This window comes from Prionailurus viverrinus, chromosome B4 (assembly GCF_022837055.1).
Source record: "Prionailurus viverrinus isolate Anna chromosome B4, UM_Priviv_1.0, whole genome shotgun sequence".
Taxonomy (NCBI): domain Eukaryota; kingdom Metazoa; phylum Chordata; class Mammalia; order Carnivora; family Felidae; genus Prionailurus; species Prionailurus viverrinus.
Window position 1 is genome coordinate 82,449,540 of NC_062567.1, and position 21,091 is coordinate 82,470,630.

Genomic DNA, 21,091 nt, shown 5'->3' on the forward strand with positions numbered 1-21,091 from the left:
AAGATAACCATATATGAAATTGCTGGGAAAGGTAAAATCTATAAAGACAAAGTAGATTTGTGGTTGCCAAGAGCTACGGGGATAGAGAGATGGGGAGTTACTGCTGATGGATATAGTTTCTTTTTTTTTTTTAATAGACTTTATTTTTTAGAGCAGTGTCTGCTTCACAGCAAAATTGAGTGGCAGGTACAGAGTTTTTTCCATCTACTCCTCCCCATGCATATAGCCTCCCACATTATTAACATCCTGCACCAGAGTTGTTCATTTATTACAATTGGTGAACTTATATTGACACATTATTATCACCCAAAGTCCATAGTTTGCATGAGGGTTCACTCTCAGTGTTCTGCATTCTATGGGTTTGATAAATGTGTAATGACATGTACCCACCATTATAGCATCATACAGAATAGTTTTCACTGCCATAAAAATCCTCTATGGTCTGCTTATTTTGGGGGGGGGGGATAAGAAAGATGTTGAAAATTAGATTGTGCTAATGGTTAGACATCTGTGAATATAGTAAACATTGAATTAGTAAACCCTGATGGCTGAACTGTATATATTATATACATTAATAAAGTTGTTAAAATATTTTGTGGAGTTTCATTGTTTGGATATTTTCATTGTTCATATTTCTGGGTAAATATACACTCATGAAGTAATGAATTCTGTAAATTATTAATATTAGATTATTTCTAACTTTTCCCTTCTCCACCTAGAAAATGGATCCTTGCTTTGCTTCCAATTTTGTTCCCTTCACCTCCTCCTCTGAGGGTTAAGTTGTAAGAAAAATTCTTCCTCTTTTATCCCTCATGCACATTTTAAAAAGGGAAAGGAATACCATAAAAATAAAGCATGCATATACTAAGGCTTCAGTGGGAATTTTTCAGATAATTTGAAGAAAGGCACTTATGTCATTAAAGAGGATGGATGGAAAGGGGCTATTATTAAGCATTGCTGTGATCTAAATATGATTTTCATATTGAGAAATGCAGGTACACATTTGCTTATTTTCAAGTTGCATTTTGGTTGTTAAACTGTTTTCTTAATGATTACTGGACCATTTGGATCATGGCTTCAATATATGTATAATTTGGGGTGGGGCATATAGTTCAGCCTTCAGCTGAATCCCAGGGAAAATAAAGCCCTTGAATCATTTGTTCCTTTTTACCATTTTTATCAGACAGTTGGAACTGGGTTGTGAAGGTGGAGCCAGGAGGTTATCAGAATATCATCAGAACAGAAGAGACAGGGTAGAGGCAGCGCTAATGTCTGAGTGAAAACTATAGGAGCATTTGCTTGTCTGGACTGGATGTACCAGCCAGAGAATTCTACTCACACAGTGTTTGTGAGTCACGCTAAAGTGAGAAATTAAAAAAAAAAAAATTAAAGCACCCTCTGCAAGTAGCAAACTGAGAATATTTATTCCAAAATCTGTTGACATACACACTTTTTAGATGCCTACAGGTGGTTAATGCTAGGCATGAATGAGCTAGATGTAAATATCATGATCTCAAACAATTATCTTAACTGCATTAAGCCTCAGGGGGTTTTATTTGTAAACTAGGGATTATACTAGAAATGTCATGCAGATATTGTGAGGTTTAAATGGGATAATATATCAAAACTACCTGGCACATAATAATTACTTAATAAATGCTAACTTCATTTGGTTCCTCCTCCTTTCCTCTTTATGCAGAATTTTCACTAATCTCAAAAGAATCCATACATTTACATGTAAATCTTCTTTGGTTGAAAACCATAGGGAAACATAATTACATTTAATCGATGAGCAGATATAAACACATATTAACAGATGCCCCATTTTATAGTGGCAAAGGCTCACTGCTTTACAAATGCTTGTTATAAAACATGACATTAATCAAGAAGACTAATTTCAGTGCTGATGTGATTTGAAGTACTTCCACTCAAACTCCACCTAGGGAAAGTAATATATTCACAAACAGTAGCAACTGGGGCAGATCCCTGTTTGCTGATCTTACCTATATTAGCTTTTCTGCCTATGGGAATGTGATTAATTTCAAAGTGTAACAAAGAGAATAGGATGCTGAGAGAACTTTAAATTTAATTTCTTGATTAGTTAATGTTTCAGCTCTTAGGATTTCACTTTTATTCAAGTCATTTCCCAAATTACTATTTTATATGAAATGATCAGATGTGGAACTCAAATATAGGAAAGCAGACATCGTATTTTCAGCACCTATCCCCTTAAATCACCTGATAATATAATTTAATTTTATTATGACACTTACCATAACATATTGTATGTGGGTATTTATTTGTATATCTTTTTTTAAAAATTTTTTAAATGTTTTTATTTTTTGAGAGAGAGACAGAGTAAGCAAGGGAGGGGCAGAGAGAGAGAGGGAGACACAGCATCTGAAGCAGGCTCCAGGCTCTGAGATGTCAGCACAGAGCCTGACATGGGGCTCAAACCCATGAACCAGGAGATCGTGACCTGAGCCAAAGTCGGATGCTCAACCGAATGAGCCACCCAGGTGCCCCTATTTGTGTATCTTGATGTAAAATTTTAAGTGTTCTCTCCCCACCATTTGAGAATCATGCCTGGCCTGTGTCAGTGGCATATATGGTGCCATAGTTGCTTAATATGACACAAATCAAGCCATGGTTGCTCAATAGCATTCTTTGAAAAAATACTTAGAAAAGGTTTAATATGATTTATAACATACTTAAATGTCATGTATTGAAGTAAATTTAGATAGTATGATAAACAGGAGAGATAAACTGTCATAAAAGTCTCACTCTAGCTGTGTAGAGCATAGTATAAGGTTAAGAGCACAGACTCCAGAGCCAGCCTGACTGGGTTTGAAACTCCTATTTTTACAGCTGTGTGATCTTGGTCAGGTGATGTAACTTCAGTGTGTCTCTCTTTTTCTCCTTTGAAAAATGGGCATAATAATAGTATTCTCCTAAAATAGCAGGACAGTGTCTGGTACATAGTAAGTACTAAATTACAGCTTGCTAAATATAATAAAAATAAGCATAGGGGCGCCTGGGTGGCTCAGTGGTTAAGCATCTGACTTTGGCTCAGGTCATGATCTCATAGTCCATGAGTTCCAGCCCCACGTCAGGCTCTGTGCTGACAGCTCAGAGCCTGGAGCCTGTTTCAGATTCTGTGTCTCCCTCTCTCTGACCCTCCCCCATTCATGCTCTGTCTCTCTGACTCAAAAAAAATAAGTAAATGTTAAAAACAAAAAGCATAGAAGAGGGCATATGATGTCTGTAGTGGACCGAATTCTTATAATGACCCCCAGTGACCCTAATCTTTGTATAATCTCCTTCCTTTAAGTATGGGTGGGTATTTGATATGGATAATTTTAGTAGAAAAGTATTCAAAAGATGTACTTCAGGAATTTCACATTGACTAGAAAGCCAGCTTCCATACTGTACAGAAGTGAGCTATCATGTAACGGTTCTATGCAAATCTACCACTTTTTTTCCAAGTGTGGGAGGGTGGTGCTGGGAATTTTTTAAAATCATACGTGTAAAAGTTCATTGGGTTTACTAGCAAGTTCCTTTTTATTTCAAGCTACTTTTTATGAAAATGAAAATTTGGTTTCCAGTGTGATTTTAACACATAAATGTTTCTAACATATTCAGACCAGCACTTAGCTATGTATCCATTCTATAAAACACATCATGTTTTATATTTCTTAATATAGTATATATATAGTATATATATATGCACTATATATATACTATATATAGTGTATATAGAGTATATATAGTGTATATATATGGTATATATATAGTATATATAAAGTATATATACACTTATATATAAGTATATATATACTGTATATATATATACTATATATACTTATATATGTAAGTATATATACATGTAAGTATATATACATATCTATAATATGTAAGTATATATATGTAAGTATATATACATATCTATAATATACTTAATATAGTATATATATACTTATATATACTTATATATATAGTATATATACATATATATAGTATACTTAATATATATATACTAAGTATATATACTTATGTATATAAGTATATATACATATCTATAATATACTTAATATAGTATATATATACTTATATATACTTATATATATAGTATATATACATATATATAGTATACTTAATATATATATACTATACATATAGTACTATATACTATATATACTGTATACTATATATGTACATATATACATATATATACGGTATATATTTCTTAAAATACTGCCTTTTTAAATTTATTTTTTAAATTTACATCCAAATTAGTTAGCATATAGTGCAACAATGATTTCAGGAGTAGATTCCTTAATGCCCCTTACCCATTTAGCCCGTCCCCTTCCCACAATCCATCCAGTAACCCTCTGTTTGTTCTCCATATTTAAGAGTCTTTGTCCCCCTCCCTGTTTTTGTATTATTTTTGCTTCCCTTCCCTTATGTTCATCTGTTTTTGTCTCTTAAAGTCCTCATATGAATGAAGTCATATGATATTTGTCTTTGTCTGACTAATTTCCCTTAGTATAATACCCTCTAGTTCCATCCTTGTAGTTGTACATGGCAAGACTTCATTCTTTTCTTTTTGATTGCCAAGTAATACTCCATTGAAAATACTGCCTTTTTTTTTTTTAATGAACTAATCTTTTTTTTTTTTTTTCTGAAATTTATTGACAAATTGGTTTCCATACAACACCCAGTGCTCATCCCAAAAGGTGCCCTCCTCAATACCCATCACCCACCCTCTCCTCCCTCCCACCCCCCATCAACCCTCAGTTTGTTCTCAGTTTTTAACAGTCTCTTATGCTTTGGCTCTCTCCCATTCTAACCTCTTTTTTTTTTTTTTTTCCTTCCCCTCCCCCATGGGTTCCCGTTAAGTTTCTCAGGATCCACATAAGAGTGAAACCATATGGTATCTGTCTTTCTCTGTATGGCTTATTTCACTTAGCATCACACTCTCCAGTTCCATCCACGTTGCTACAAAAGGCCATATTTCATTTTTTCTCATTGCCATGTAATATTCCATTGTGTATATAAACCACAATTTCTTTATCCATTCATCAGTTGATGGACATTTAGGCTCTTTCCATAATTTGGCTATTGTTGAGAGTGCTGCTATGAACATTGGGGTACAAGTGGCCCTATGCATCAGTGCTCCTGTATCCCTTGGATAAATTCCTAGCAGTGCTATTGCTGGGTCATAGGGTAGGTCTATTTTTAATTTTCTGAGGAACCTCCACACTGCTTTCCAGAGCGGCTGCACCAATTTGCATTCCCACCAACAGTGCAAGAGGGTTCCCGTTTCTCCACATCCTCGCCAGCATCTATAGTCTCCTGATTTGTTCATTTTGGCCACTCTGACTGGCGTGAGGTGATACCTGAGTGTGGTTTTGATTTGTATTTCCCTGATAAGGAGCGACGCTGAACATCTTTTCATGTGCCTGTTGGCCATCTGGATGTCTTCTTTAGAGAAGTGTCTATTCATGTTTTCTGCCCATTTCTTCACTGGGTTATTTGTTTTTTGGGTGTGGAGTTTGGTGAGCTCTTTATAGATTTTGGATACTAGCCCTTTGTCCGATATGTCATTTGCGAATATCTTTTCCCATTCCGTTGGTTGCCTTTTAGTTTTGTTGGTTGTTTCCTTTGCCGTGCAGAAGCTTTTTATCTTCATAAGGTCCCAGTAATTCACTTTTGCTTTTAATTCCCTTGCCTTTGGGGATGTGTCGAGTAAGAGATTGCTACGGCTGAGGTCAGAGAGGTCTTTTCCTGCTTTCTCCTCTAAGGTTTTGATGGTTTCCTGTCTCACATTTAGGTCCTTTATCCATTTTGAGTTTATTTTTGTGAATGGTGTGAGAAAGTGGTCTAGTTTCAACCTTCTGCATGTTGCTGTCCAGTTCTCCCAGCACCATTTAAAAATACTGCCTTTTTAATGGTGGTTTCAAAACAGAAGAGATCCCACTTGTTGCCTTAAATATGGAAACCAATTTTCACTTTTTGAAAAATAGTTGCATTTAAAATAATCTCACAGTGTTATTACCAAAACAAGTTCAAATAAACAATTTTTAAAAAATCATATTCTTCTATGAGTATGATGACATATCACTCTCCTTATGATTATATTATGGTGAAAGGAATTTATACACATTTAAGTAAGGTTTTTAATCAGTTGGTTTGGGCCCATTAGAGAGTATCTGGTAGGCCCAATCTAATTATTTAGGCCCTTTAAAAGCAGAGCATGGGGCGCCTGGGTGGCGCAGTCGGTTAAGCGTCCGACTTCAGCCAGGTCACGATCTCGCGGTCCGTGAGTTCGAGCCCCGCGTCAGGCTCTGGGCTGATGGCTCAGGGCCTGGAGCCTGTTTCCGATTCTGTGTCTCCCTCTCTCTCTGCCCCTCCCCCGTTCATGCTCTGTCTCTCTCTGTCCCAAAAATAAATAAACGTTAAAAAAAAATAAATAAAAGCAGAGCATATTCTCTGGCTGTGGCAACAGGGGAAGTCAGAGAGATTGAAAGCAGGAGAAGGATTTCATATACAATTGCTGATTTGGACATGGAGGAGGCTACCAGGTAGGAGGCCTCTAGCCATGAAAGTGGCTCCTCATTGACAGCCAGCAAGGAAAGGAGAACTTCAGTCTCAAAACCATGAGACCCTGAATTCTGCCAACAATCTGAATGAACTTGGAAGCTGATTCTCCCCTGGGGCTTTCGAAGAAGAGTCCAGCCAGGTTAGCCAACACTTTAATCAGCCTGTGAGTCCTCAGAGAATAGAGTCAAGCCTGCTCAGGCTTCCATCCTCCAGACTATGAGATAATAAATGGATGTTATTTAAATGCTAAGTTTGTGGTAATTGGTTGCATGTCAATAGAAAATATATACATGTATACAGGTCCGTTGGAAATAAATAGGCTCATCCAACTTAATCTAGAAAGATCCTTAAGGCTTCCTAGGGGCAATGCTATGAAGCTAATACCTGAAATGATGAGTACGAGTTTTCAAAGAAAAAGCAGTAGGAAAAGGAACTCATGTTAGAGACGTGCAGAGTACGATGGTGAAAAATAAATGCACTTGGAATGGAGATAAGGTCAGAGGACGGCCAGGGTGAGAAGCATGACAGATGAGTGTGCATAATTAGCAAAGTCTAACCAACCAGGCCAGGATGGGACTTTAAAGCAAAATTAGGATATTTACATATTGTCTATATATGTGTGTGGTGTCACATACATTACACACATACATGTACACATAGCTTTGGAAAGCTGTCTGAAGGACTTAAATAGAGGGAGAGTAGTGTGGTTAAGATTTCCTCATCTTCTTTCCTTGGTAAGGACATCCTATTTATATTTCAAACGCATCCTCCTTTCTGAAGCTTTCTGGTATCCCCAAGGCTAATTTAATGACTTCTTCCTCTGTTCTTCCATACATCTGAAGTCTCACATTCACTGGGCACAGATTATTTCAGGCACAACTCTAAATGCTTTACACTTATTAATTCTAGTATTTATTATTTCAACTCCACGAGATAGACATGTGTACAATCCCTATTTCGCTTATAAGGTGGGCCAAGTGTGGGAGATATTATTGGAATCATGCGAGCCTTCATAGCCACTGAGTCATTTTGTAGGTAATAGTCATTCATTTATGTATGCTTATGACCAATCAATCAACAAGTACTTATTGATTGGTATTTCATAGCTTATCTGGGGCTAATTTTAAGGAAGGTTTGGATGAGGCATTCTGAAGGGAATCTGTTATTATATGTTCCCACTAAGTATGCACATTTGATTTTTTTTTTCTTTAATTTTTTTTTTTCAACGTTTATTTATTTTTGGGACAGAGAGAGACAGAGCATGAACGGGGGAGGGGCAGAGAGAGAGGGAGACACAGAATCGGAAGCAGGCTCCAGGCTCTGAGCCATCAGCCCAGAGCCCCACGCGGGGCTCGAACTCACGGACCGCAAGATCGTGACCTGGCTGAAGTCGGACGCTTAACCCACTGCGCCACCCAGGCGCCCCACATTTGATTTTTAAAAAGACAAAGATTAATCTTTTTAATCATGGTAGTGAGCACATGTGAATTTTAGCTCTACACTCTCCTCAAATGAAACATATCCTTCCATCTCTGTTCTAAAATAGAAGACATATTTCCTTATTATCTTGGAGTTTTATTTACTTCCAAGCTTTCCCTGAAGCTCTTTTGTTTGCTTTTTCTACCATGAGAATATTAGGGAGTTCTGCTAGGTATTGTAGATGGTTCTAATCAAGGCTTCATTGTGCACAATATATGCTCAGGAAAATCCACACCTGATTATGCCAAAGCAAGTTGAGGGTTGTTTTTCTTTTTACTCAGTTATGGCATTTTTATTAGGTCCCAGATTGCTTACTTTGCCTTAGACATTTCCTATGTTAATTAAACTGATGATGGTTTCACTGCTTAAATTCTTCTCTTTTAAAGAGTTGAATAAAAGGGAGAATGCCTTAGAGTATTTTTGAAACTTTTGTGTTTTAACTGCCACATGAATATGTAATCTCATTTCTCTTCCTTATAACCATTGAAATTCCAGAGAGATAAATATTTGGAGCCCAATTTACAAAGTCTTGATTGACAATTGAAAAATTGCTCTTTGCCAGACGAAAGAACATCTCTTTAGATGTCAACAAAATTAAGCACAACGTACAAACCTTTTTTGAAGATTTCAAGATGATCTCATAAAAGGAAATGATTTTAAAATAAACACTAGCATGATGTTATGTCATAACATTGTCAGACAAAATTTTGCATTTATTTGTAATCAGAGTGGAGTTAACAGGCTCTGCAATAGTGTTTCTATATTTGAAAGTAAATGCTAATAGTAAAAAAAAGCTTGAAATTGTTGACATCAATTACAAAAATATTCCTTCTAGATAATAAGACATTTGAGTTAAGAGAGGATGAGATAGCTGTGTTGTGCTAGTTGTTACAACTACTGCAGACATCCCTACCCCCTTAACAGGTACATTAAGGGTTGCCCTTTCACAGATCTGAGGATGTTTCTTTCCCTTTGGCTAAAATTCCTTTGCAGTGTTAGGAATAGAAGAACATGCAAATGTCCTGAGTCTATTTGCAGATATGGACCCAGAACCATTAAGGCTCTTGCATTACTACTTTTCAAGACAAACAAAATAAGTTCTCTAAGTGTAAAGCTAGGGCTGAACTTACACTGACTGGCCTTACCACCACTTCCAAGTCAATCCCAAACTGACATTTGTGTTAAACTGGCCTACACAACTGGCCCCAGGATTGAGTGACTCTGCAAATTAACAACCGTTTGATGTTTTCAAAATGCAAAAAAAGCATGTTAAGAGTTGACTGTTACCCACTTCTTTTTCCTCCTGCTCACGTTTGCTCTACTGAAATCTGTCTGGGTAACTAAACACTTCCTTTGCCTACCTGGAGTTGTATACATTGCGTCCAGATTTCTCCCTTTATTTGCCCAGATAGAGGGCCTTTTCTTTAAAAGCCAATACCTCACTATTACGAGAACTAAATACATTTTTATAAGAAAAAGACATAGGGTAGTGATACTGTCTTTGGTTCCAGAGGCTACAAAGGAAAAGATTTTCTTTTTCACTGAATATTGTCTTTAAAAGTTACCTTTTAAATGCATCTCAGTCAGTGGGAATTCTGTTTGACTTCGTAGTGAATACATTAGCAAGCGGTGTGTGGTTATATTTTTAAAAACCCTGAAGCTAACAAAACCTCTGCAAAATGACTCAGAATGAAGAAATGCTTTCCATCATGGCCTTTATTATTCATCAAATCTACCCGATTGCAATTTTCCTTTGAAAGCAACAAATAGGGTTAGACATCTTATATCACAAGGATACGCTTCTTGAAATTGGGAATTAAAAGGTAACCTAAAATTCCATTCGTGCACATGGCAAGGACTAAAACCCTTCATTTTATTTGTGGGAAGTTGACATTGGTTTTATTAAAATATTTACTGAATATAGGTTCTGATCAGGAACTCTGTTAGGAGCTGGGAAAACACATTATCAGTCACAGTGTCTACATTTAAGGAGCTTGGAATCTGTATCAACTATTGCTGCCTAACAATTTACATTATATACACCTAAATGGCTTAAAACAACATGTGTTTGCAATCTCATAATTTCTGCGAGTCAGGAATCTAAGCATGACTTAGCTCAGTCCTCTGTGTAGTCTTTCACAGGCTGCAGTCACGGGCCAGCCAGAGTTAGGTTCTCAACTGAAGACTCAACTGAAGAAGGATCTGATTTCCAAACTGAGGATTGAGGAACTCTCTTGCTTGCTGGTGACTGGCTAGTGACTAGCCTCAGTTCTTTGTCACATAGAACTCTCCAACATGTTCAGCTTCTGTAGAAAGATGAATATTGCTTATTTAAGGCTATAAAAACTTTGATTAGCATAATTTTTTACTTTCACTCTTTTCCCTTTCTCTGACACACACTTGTACATATATGCCTCTTTTTTTCTTTTGTTTCTTTTCGGCTATGCCTTCCTTAAGGCCTCCATAGCTCATGACGTTTAACATTTGCATTTGCAAGTATTTTCTTTCCTTTAAAAAAAATTTGTTTGTTTTGAGAGAGGGAGAGAACAAGTGGGGAAGGGGCAGACAGAGAGGAGGAAGGAGAATCCCAAGCAGGCTCCACACTCTGTGCGGAGCCAGACATGGGGCTGGATCTCACCACCATGAGATCATGGCCTAAGCTGAAATTAAGAGTCAGATGCTTAACCAACTGAGCCACCCAGGCACCGCTGCAAGTATTTTGTATCCAATGAGACTTGTGTGTCTACATCTGTTGCCACATGACCCCATACCTTTTGATGTCCACCTGGATATTTTTCTTAAGGACACCTACAATGAAAAGGAATAACCAAAGGAGAGTAACGACAATATACAGGAACTTAAAGGAAATCTTTTAGTTTAACTAGTTGTCTTAGAGTGTTTCTGTTAGCTGTAGATCATAAAATGGTAGAACTTAGAACCTGTTTTTGTCATGTTTATTTTAATTTCTATTTCATTCTGTAAGTATTCACTGTAGATACTCAGTAAATGCTGGTTTTCATTAACAAGTGGGATTTGTCAGTTGATTATGAGGCACTATGCCTGATTTTGTCAATTAGTGAAGACCTCTATTCACTAATTAGAGTCCTGGAGTTCCTGAGCACATTCGCACAGCAGATAAAATAAACACCAGCCTTATAAAAGACAAGATTATCGATGTGCCAAAGAGAACTTCCCTTGGGTTAGCTGTCATTGGCTTGTGTCGGTTAGAAGGCACTTTTTTTTTCCTTTCCAATTACATTATCCCACAAAGGCACATTTTTTGTCTCCTGAATAAAATTTTGATATTATTGTGATTTAAGCCAAATCATTACTCAGAAATGACTGATGAACAGAGTTGTGGCTACTAAACACGGACAATTGAGATGTCAACTAGCTTCACTTTATTAACCGTCACTTTGGTACCTGATGAACCTTTACATGCCTCCTTCAATCCAGTCATGGTCATTTATCCACAATGGAGTACCTTATTTTTCTCCCACACCAGCAACCAGGTGTAATGCAGACATGTTGGACAAAATCTATATGATACAAAAACTTACAAATGAAAAATTTCAGTAAGACCAATATTTAGTCAACACGGTACTAAACATCTCGACATTTGGAAACTTGCAGAGGACAGAAGCAAGGGTTCACGCTTTACCTGTATGTCTCTGCTGTGTTGCTAATGTACTGATTAACTTTCTTCCCAGCATATCAAGTCGTTCCTTCTATCCTAAAGGAAACTGAAACAGTGGGTGAGAAAAATTAAGCAAATTTCTTCTTTCTTCAACCCATCATTAAATTGAAAACTGTGAGAGATTGAAATTTTACTGACATGTGGTTTCCAGCACAGTGGATGGGTGTAGCTTTAGCAAAGTAGGTGGCTATCTTTAACCTGATTCCCTGAACACACAGTTCCTGTACATTTTCTAAATCATTATGTGCTTTCTGTAATTTACCAACCCCTGGTTCCCCTGCACAGAAATACATTCCTATCAGGGTCACAGCTGAAAGGAGTTTTCTCTTAGAATGAAGGAAGTGAATAAACACTTTTCCAGGTTTTATATACATTTTACACACCCTGGTTTCAAGGGCAATAGGAAGAACATGAATTGCCTAAAAACATCTATGACTTACTATAGTTGAGAGACACAGTTTTATCTGTTCAGTTTTATTGCAGTCCTGAAACATTTATTTGTACAGTTTCAAGAATATAATTCATCATCACTTTTCTTATTTGTACAAAAAGAAAAAGGCCAACAGATTATCACAATAAGAACCTTAAGTTACTATATATGATGATAAAGCCTTTGGTTGGTGAAAGTCAGAATAGAAAAAAAAATGGTGAGATGTACCATTTTATGGTCTAATTCCTTATAGATACATTTAAATGTTGAGGGTCAGAGATCTGAATCTAAATCCTGGTTCAGATTTCTGCAGCTTCCTTTAAAGGCATCGATCTAATCTCCCAAGAAACGAGACGGGGATTGCAATTTCCACAAAATCTCTAATAATCTGATTTCCTCTTAGAGCATTCCTAATATACATAGGAAAATATCTAGAAAGTAGTATAGAGCGTGAACCCTATGCACAATAAATTAAAAGAAATTCAAAGTCTGCATTTTGTTTCAGTTTGTCTTTATGGTAAATGATGTAAAATGATTTATATAGGAAGTTATTGAAAAGATCAGGAAAATGTTAAAGTTAATATGTTTTGTGGCTATACTGAGATTTCTGTTATTAAATAATAAGTGGTACTTATTTTTTAAAGGACCCTTGTAGAACAATGCATTTCAAAAGGGTTCATCACTTATGAAATTGTATTATATTTAAGTTTTGTGCATTAGCCAGCTTCTATCTTCTGTTTTCTGGCCCCTTGCTCATAATTCTTCTCTGTTCCTCTAGGCCGCAATGGGCTGATTTTTCCCATGTTTGCTAACTCTGCACACAGTCCATTCAACTCAACACTCTTGTGACAAAATCTGCTGCAAAGACATGTGCAAAGACATGTGCTTTTTTTCAACAGCCATGAAAATGTGCTGTTACCTTTTCAAGTCCAACCTTAAATATTAGTTTTGCCCCAAATTCATGCAATCAGAATATTCTTTATATGTCATGATATCTTACAGTTGGAAAGGATTTTTATAATTTCTGGCCAAATTAATATTGTACCAATACATTTTCCAACTACCTTTATTAAAAAATCTGTACAGAATAGTAATTACTTTCAATAAACTATAATTAGTTTGTTCAAGTACTATTTTAGGATTGGTATTCAATACACCATTCCTTGTATCTGTAGAATTCACGATTTGATTTTGAGTGTAAATGTATAAAAAATATTTAAAATAACCAAGGGAAATTAAATAACATACAATTAGACTCCAGAATAACAAAATATGAATTAATAGTAAATAAATTATGTCACTCAACCTTTTTTAATATTAAAGAAATGCAAATCAAAATGAGGCACCATTTTTTCACCTATCAGATTAGCAAAAGTTAAAAAAAATTACTAAATATTTGCAAGAGTGTTGAGAAACAGAAGTTCCAGGTGATTTTAGTGTGAGGTTAATTAATACAATCCTTTTGGAATTAACAATAGATGTCCATATCCTTTGAACCAATAAATTCACCATATTGCAGAGTTACAGTAATCAAAGCAGTATGGTACTGGCATTAAAAACAAACACATAGACCAGGGGCGCCTGGGTGGCTCAGTCGGTTAAGTGTCCGACTTCGGCTCAGGTCACGATCTCACAGTCTGTGAGTTCGAGCCCTGCGTCGGGCTCTGGGCTGATGGCTCAGAGCCTGGAGCCTGCTTCGGATTCTGTGTCTCCCTCTCTCTCTGCCCCTCCCCCGTTCATGCTCTGTCTCTCTCTGTCTCAAAAATAAATAAAAACGTTAAAAAAAATTTAAAAAATAAAAACAAACACAGAGACCAATGGAACAGAATTGAATGCCCAGAAATAATCCCACACATACACAGTCAACTAATCTCTAACAAGGGTGCCAGGAATACACAATGGAGAAAGGATAGTCTCTAATAAACGGTGTTGGGAAACTGGATAGCCTCATGTAAAAGAATGACATTGAATCCTTATTTTTGCACCATATACAAAAATAAGTCAACATGGATTAGAGACTTATATGTAAGACTTGATATTGTAAAATTCCTAGAAGAAAAGAGGGAAAAAGCTCCTTGACAGAGGTCTTGGTAATAGTATTTTTTATCTGACACCAAAAGAACAGGCAACATAAGCAAAAATAAACAAGTGGGACTATATCAAACTAAAAAGTTTTTGTGCAACAAAGGAAACAGTCAACAGAATGAAAAGGAGACCTACCAAATGAGAGAAAATATTTACAAACTATGTGGGGTTCATATCCAAAATATATAAAGAACTTCTACAACTTAAGAGCCAAAACCCCAAACGAAACAAATAAAAACCTGATTGAAAAATGGACAAGGGACTTGAATAGAAGCTTTCCCCAAGAATATATACCAATGGCCAACAAGTATATGAAAAAGTCAACATCACTAATCATCGGGGAAATCCAAATCAAAATTACAAAGAGATATCCCCTCGCACCTGTTAGGATGTCTAGTCTCAAAAAGACAGACAAAAAAATGAAAGTATTGGTGAGACTATGGAGAGAAGGAACACTTGTGCACTGTTGGTGGGAATATAAATTGGTACAAACATTATGAAAACCAGTACAGAAGTTCCTCAAGAAATCAAAAATAGAATTACCATTTTTGGTAATTATCCTACCACCACTCCTACTTCTGAGTATATATCCAAAGGAAATGAAATCATGGCCTTGAAGAAATAGTTGCACTCTCCTGTGTATTGCAACATTATTGATAACAGCTAATATATAGAAACAACCTAAGGGTCAACAAGTGAATGGAGAAAGAAAATGTGAGGTATATATCTCATTATATATTATAATGAATACATTATATTGAGATACTATTAAGCCATGAAAAGGGGATATCCTGCTCTTTGTGATAACATGGATAACCTTCGAAGCTGTTACTCTAAGTGAAATAAGCCGGACACCAAAAGACAAATACCAGATGATTCCACTTATATGTAGAATCTGAAAAAAAGTCAAACTTACAGAACCAGAAAGTAGAATGAATGATGGTTGCAAGAGTTCGGGAGTGGAAGAAATGGCAAAATAGCGATTAAAGTGTATACTTTTTAGTAATAAGATGGAATAATTTCTGAAAATCCAATGTTACAGCTTGGCGGCATAACTGGTAATGCTCTAATGTATACTTAGAATTTGCTAAGGGAGTAGATCTTAAGTGTTCTAACACAACAAAAAAGTATGAGAAGTGACGGATGTTTTAGTTAACTTGTTTGTGGTAATCATTTTATAATGTATGAGGATACCAAAAAATCAACTTGTACCTTGTACAAAATGTACAAGACATACAGTATATACAGATTTTATTTGTCAATTAGATCTCAAAAAGCCAGAATAAAAAGAAATTTATCTTAGAATTTCCTTTACATGAATACTGCAAAATTATGCATACAAGAATATTAAGTGCAGTAATAGAAACCTGTAAAACCATCTGAGCTTTTAGTACTAGAGACATGGCTAAGACATTATGTGTTGGGCTACTATGCAACTGTGCAGTATGATATTTGGAAACATTGTGTAGATCTGTGTAAGCTCAGGGATGGTTGCCCACTATTTTGCAAGATTAAAAAAATGCAAATTCTCAAAAGTTACATATTTCGTGCATGGCGCTAGAAAATTTTCCTAAATTTTTATAATTTCTGTCTTAATATTCCCCACTCTTCTTGTGATACTGCCTTTTCTTTTTACACTAGGAGGACATTGACTTTTTATTTTGTAATCTCACACTTTTGAATTTGTTTTTGTAAGATAATTAGAAAAATATAAAGGGATAAAGTAGAAGAAATATCTTAAACATTTTATTTTTACAACAATTCTTAGTTAGTACATGGTATCTTGAACATCAACATAAAGAGGGTCCTGAAACTGGGAATAGTAAGAGTGAGGTCTTGCTGGAGAATTGAGTTTTAGAATCATTACCAGTGGTTTTGGCTGAACCGATCTAGGTAAATGTGTTTCCTGGGGAAAGCAAGATTGAGGACTTCAACATTTAAGGAGTAGAGATAGCTGAGGAGCCAGGAAAGAGAACTTGACCTTCAGTCGCATTCAACAGAATTTGTTGAGTAAATGAGTGAATAAGTTAAAAGGTTTTCATGAGAACCAGGAAAGAGGGGCGCCTGGGTGGCTCAGTCGGTTGAGCGTCTGACTTCAGTTCAGGTCACAATCTCACGGTCCGTGAGTTCGAGCCCCGTGTCAGGCTCTGGGCTGATGGCTCAGAGCCTGGAGCCTGCTTCTGATTCTGTGTCTCCCTCTCTCTCTGCCCCTCCCCCGTTCATGCTCTGTCTCTCTCTGTCTCAAAAATAAGTAAATGTTAAAAAAAAAAAATTAAAAAAAAAAGAACCAGGAAAGAAAGTTGTATGTGACATTAGGAAGTTTTCTCAGACTGTGCGTCAATCAGTTTAAGGGTTGGAGAGAGATTAAAGTAAAAACAAAAATATCCATTGGTTTTGGCAAAATGGAAGTTTTTAGTATCCTTAGTAAAGCCATTTCATTAAAAGGTAGAGAAAGAAACCAGGTTGTATTAGGTTGAGAAGGAAAAATCAAAACAACGGAGGGCTGTGAGTTAGACATCTTTTTAAATAAACGGATTGAGAAGGAAAAAGTAAGAATAAACCAGTACCTGCAAGCAGCTTTGGGCCCAGGTGTGTTTTCTTTAAGACTCAGGTGGTTAGACCTGAGTTTGCTGAAGGGGAATGTGTTCTGAGAAAACATCTGAAAAAGAAAAACCTGATAAAGACTTACAACCATATCTCTCTAATACCAAAAAATAGACAAACTAGAAAAACCTGTGTTGCCAATATTTAAGTTTTAATGAGAAACTATCCAAATAATGGGATAGTATTTTTCCCTCCTTAAAAGCTATTTGCCTGCATTTCACTTTCAGGTGTAAAGTATGTTAATGCTACTTATGCTTAAATACTTCATGAAAACATTGCTTTTAAAATAAGAAATTGGAAATTTATTACCTTATATCCAACAGGGCACATTTTCATGCAAGAAACATCGCTGAAACATCATCGCATAATCTTTCAGAAAGATGTGTAAATTGCAGGGGAAACTTTTGGTGGGTTTGTGATTTTTCTTTGAAGTTGAAATGGCGAACCAAAGTTATCAAACCACAAATCCTTGCTCAGTGAAACCCTCACAGAAAGGAGAGTAGACAGCTTTGTATTTCCTTATTCTAAAGAAACTCATACCTGCGGTTCAAAGAAAACACATGATCATTGTATATTTTTTGCCCTATGCTTGAGATGGTGAACTAGGAACAGGTCAGTTGGCAGAAGTATGCACTTGAGGAACAGACTTTTTGATTTCCTGGAAGTAGGTCCATTCTCTTGAGATGTGATTTTATGTTAAAAATGGAATGGTTTGAAATTAATTCGGCCACATGCAAGGCAAAGGGAGCACAGTATAAGAACATATTTTGCAAATGCTTTCTTTCACCGAAACCCATGTGTGGCGGGAGGGGTGTGGGAGAGATAATGAACTCTTAGCCGAACTCATCTTTCTTTCACCACTTGTAAAACAGAAAAATTTTTTAAAAATGCAAATGAGAGCAGTGTTTCTGCTGGTAACAGCAGGAGGTCACGTTGGATCAGATGATTTATAGAATCGTTAGTAACCCCGCGGGATTATGATTGGCCCTACCTTTTTTCTTTCTGCCTTTTTGTGCTGTGCTTTCTCCATTTATTCCTTCTTAAAAACTCCACACATGGTAAGTGGACTAATGTACCTGACAGCAGGGAAATCAGAGAACTTACTTCAGTAAAAACCAGGATCTCTCTCTCTTTTTAATTAATGTGATTTATTAGATTTGAAGGTAGATAAACAACTCCTGCTGGAGTTTCCATGTAGTTCTCTCATTACTGGTTTAATTTATTGAATCTCTCTACTGTACTCTCCTGGTTAATTTTGTTACACTCTCCAACAATCCAAAAACACACTGTTGTTTGTAAGAGCTTTTGCAGTATTCAGCTTCTTTATGTCCTGTGCAAAGGTCAGGTCAAATACAGAAATGTCACCTTACGAAATAATCACAGTAAACAATCAAGATCTTCTTTGTAAACCATAAATAATGTGGGAGAGAAGGTGAGGAAGAAGAACATTGCTGGAAATGTTATTTCTCCCAAATGGTATCAACAGGAAAAAAAAAAGTTTCTTTTGAAATAAGTGTAACGGTTTCTAGTTTATGAGTTCTATACCTGCTATTAAAAGTAGACTTTTCCCCAAAATGACAAAGACAAAATTAAATTTGTATCTTGATTTTAACTCTGGCGTAGTTCTGACATTTTATTTAATACTTCCATATAGTGAGACCTAGTATTGACAATTGCATAATTAGTACTGACTCAAAGTGACATTATATCCATTTGACTCTATTGTTAATGACACTATTATATGACATTTATGCATATGTTGTCAAGATCAGCACTTGGTAAGTTTTCACCCACTCCTAAAGTCAAGCTCAAGGTCAACTATTTTAGCTCATATTGATTTTCCTGCTTGCTGTTTTAATCAAACCCTTTATTAGTTCTATCACAAATTTTGACACTCAATTTATATGTCTGAGTTTATTTTTCACTGAATGGAAATATATCCCAGTTACAAATTAAAAACTTTAATGTAGTAATTAAGCAGTATTTTTAGTCTCACAATTACTAACACAGTCTAGAAACTTAGCAAAGATTCAACAAATACATAGTTTAGAGAACTGAAAATATAAGGGCAGTTTCCCTAAAGTAGACAACAAAAGGAAGATTGTTTTATAGTTAAGCTTTAGGTCTAGACTTTGCCACCCTCCCCCCTTGAGTAATGTTTCTTTCAACTTTCACAGTAACAAAGAAAAATCCCAGTGTTGGGATGACTATGAGGTATATAGTCTGATTTCTCTAATTTGGAGCATAACTAAGAAGTGATTGGCCAAACTCTGGTGAGAGAGAATTTACTACGTCTTAGGGCAAATGTGCCTTTTTAGACAGCTCTGACAAGTTTTATATGAAGCTGAAATTCATCTCCTTGTGACTTCTACAGACAACAAAATTGTGCACTAAAGCCATCCTCTTGAACAGCTTGGTGTTCTCGTTTTGCATCTCTTCTCTAGATTGTTTAATACTTCCTCATACCTCTCCATATATTGGTTAGTGTGTTTTCGGCTACAAGAAATAGCAAACTTTGATGACAATAAGCTTAAACAGTATGGAGAGTCATTATTCCACATCATAGTAAGAGTTAGAATAGACTCTAGTGTTGGTTGATTCAGCCATTCAAGGATGATATCAGAGACTCACATTTTTTCTCCCTTTTTTTCTCTTATTTTCCTTAATGGTGTCTTCATCATTTGAGGCATGTAGGTGGTGCAGTCAGTTAAGCATCTGACCCTCGACTGCAGCTCAGGTCACGATCTCACAGTTTGTGAGTTCAAGCCTCGCAGCAGGCTCTGCACTGATTGCACGGAGCCTGCTTGGGATTCTGTCCCTCCTCTTTGCCCATTCCCCGCTGTGCTCTCTTTCTCTTTCTCTCTCAAAATAAACAAAAGAAATGGCGTCTTCATCATTAAGCTGGTAGGAAGATGGCATCTTTTCATATATCAGAGAAGATACGGACGAGAGATTGTCTTGTCATATATTGCTTTTCAGAATAATACAGAGATTAGCATGACTCCTATGCAAGGATGACGCACGCAAATTCACGAACCATTCCATATATTTTTAAAAAGAACAAGACACATGTCTCTACACCCCTTAGCAGGTTTCATGCATCATTTAAAAAACTGGGCCTGAAGCAATTACTGGCAAGGGTGATGAAATTACCGTAACTGTCTTAAAAAAATTTATCTGCTGTGAAATAAAGTCAATCACATTTCTACTGCACAAGGTTTTCATACACTTTTTGTTCTATTTTCTTCCTCAGCTCTATTGAGATATAACTGACATATAACATTGTATAAGTTTAAGGTATAGAATATGTTTATTTGATGCACTTACATATTGCAGAACAATTAGCAGTTAGCTAATGCCTCCATCACATCAAATAATTACCCTTTCTTTTTTGTGATGAGAACATTTAGCATCTACTCTGTTCTTCTTTATGCAATTGATAACAAACTATGGGATTTTGACCCCTCTATATTGAAGGTCATTAATAAGTTGCTATTTTATGTTATCACCAAGTTGTATCTAATAGGAAAGTCTTCTGATAACACTTTGATATATACCAAGTAAATAAATGAAAACTTTACTTTTTTATTAAGAAGAGGTTAAGTAAAAGTAAAAAAAATGGGGGGATGTCTTATTGAAACAAATGTTGATTTATTTGTATGTAATCTATACATATCCTTAGAGTATATCTTTGTATTTTGTGTAATTTGTAATTGTAGATTTATATTCATCATAGTGCATGAAAACTCCCACACACTCAAAAACAACCATTTTCATGTGTTGAACTATGTCATGAGCTTATCTGAAAGTATTGTTGGTTGTTCTGACACAAACATTGTACTTTTGTTTATTTGGTACAAATTTTTGTTCTTTTCGAGGGAAGAATGAACTGAGGCTTTTTAATATTTCTTTATTTTCCACCGTGCTCATATTGGGTAGTAATTTAATGTATAAATGGTAAACACCTTGGATGAGACTCACCATATTCTGCAGAGTCAGATTACTAATCAATTTCTTCTTTAGAAAGATGAAAAAAGCAACAGCTAAAAATTTCTGAGACATACTGTCCTTTTTGAAAAATGTCAGGCCCCGGTTTAAATTCAATAGGAGTAATTTCAGGAGATTTCTCTGATGCAGTCCTTCTAAAATTTTGTCAGGGGGACAATACCTTGTTTATCCCCTGATTAATGTAT

At 35.9% G+C, this 21,091-nt stretch overlaps 1 non-coding gene across 1 annotated transcript; it reads left to right on the forward strand.

Moving 5' to 3' along the window:
* The first annotated feature begins 19,842 nt into the window (after window positions 1-19,842).
* Window positions 19,843-19,949, forward strand: LOC125171423 (U6 spliceosomal RNA). Its single transcript, XR_007154331.1, has one exon. It is a non-coding gene; the product is annotated as a U6 spliceosomal RNA (small nuclear RNA).
* Window positions 19,950-21,091: the final 1,142 nt, after the last annotated feature.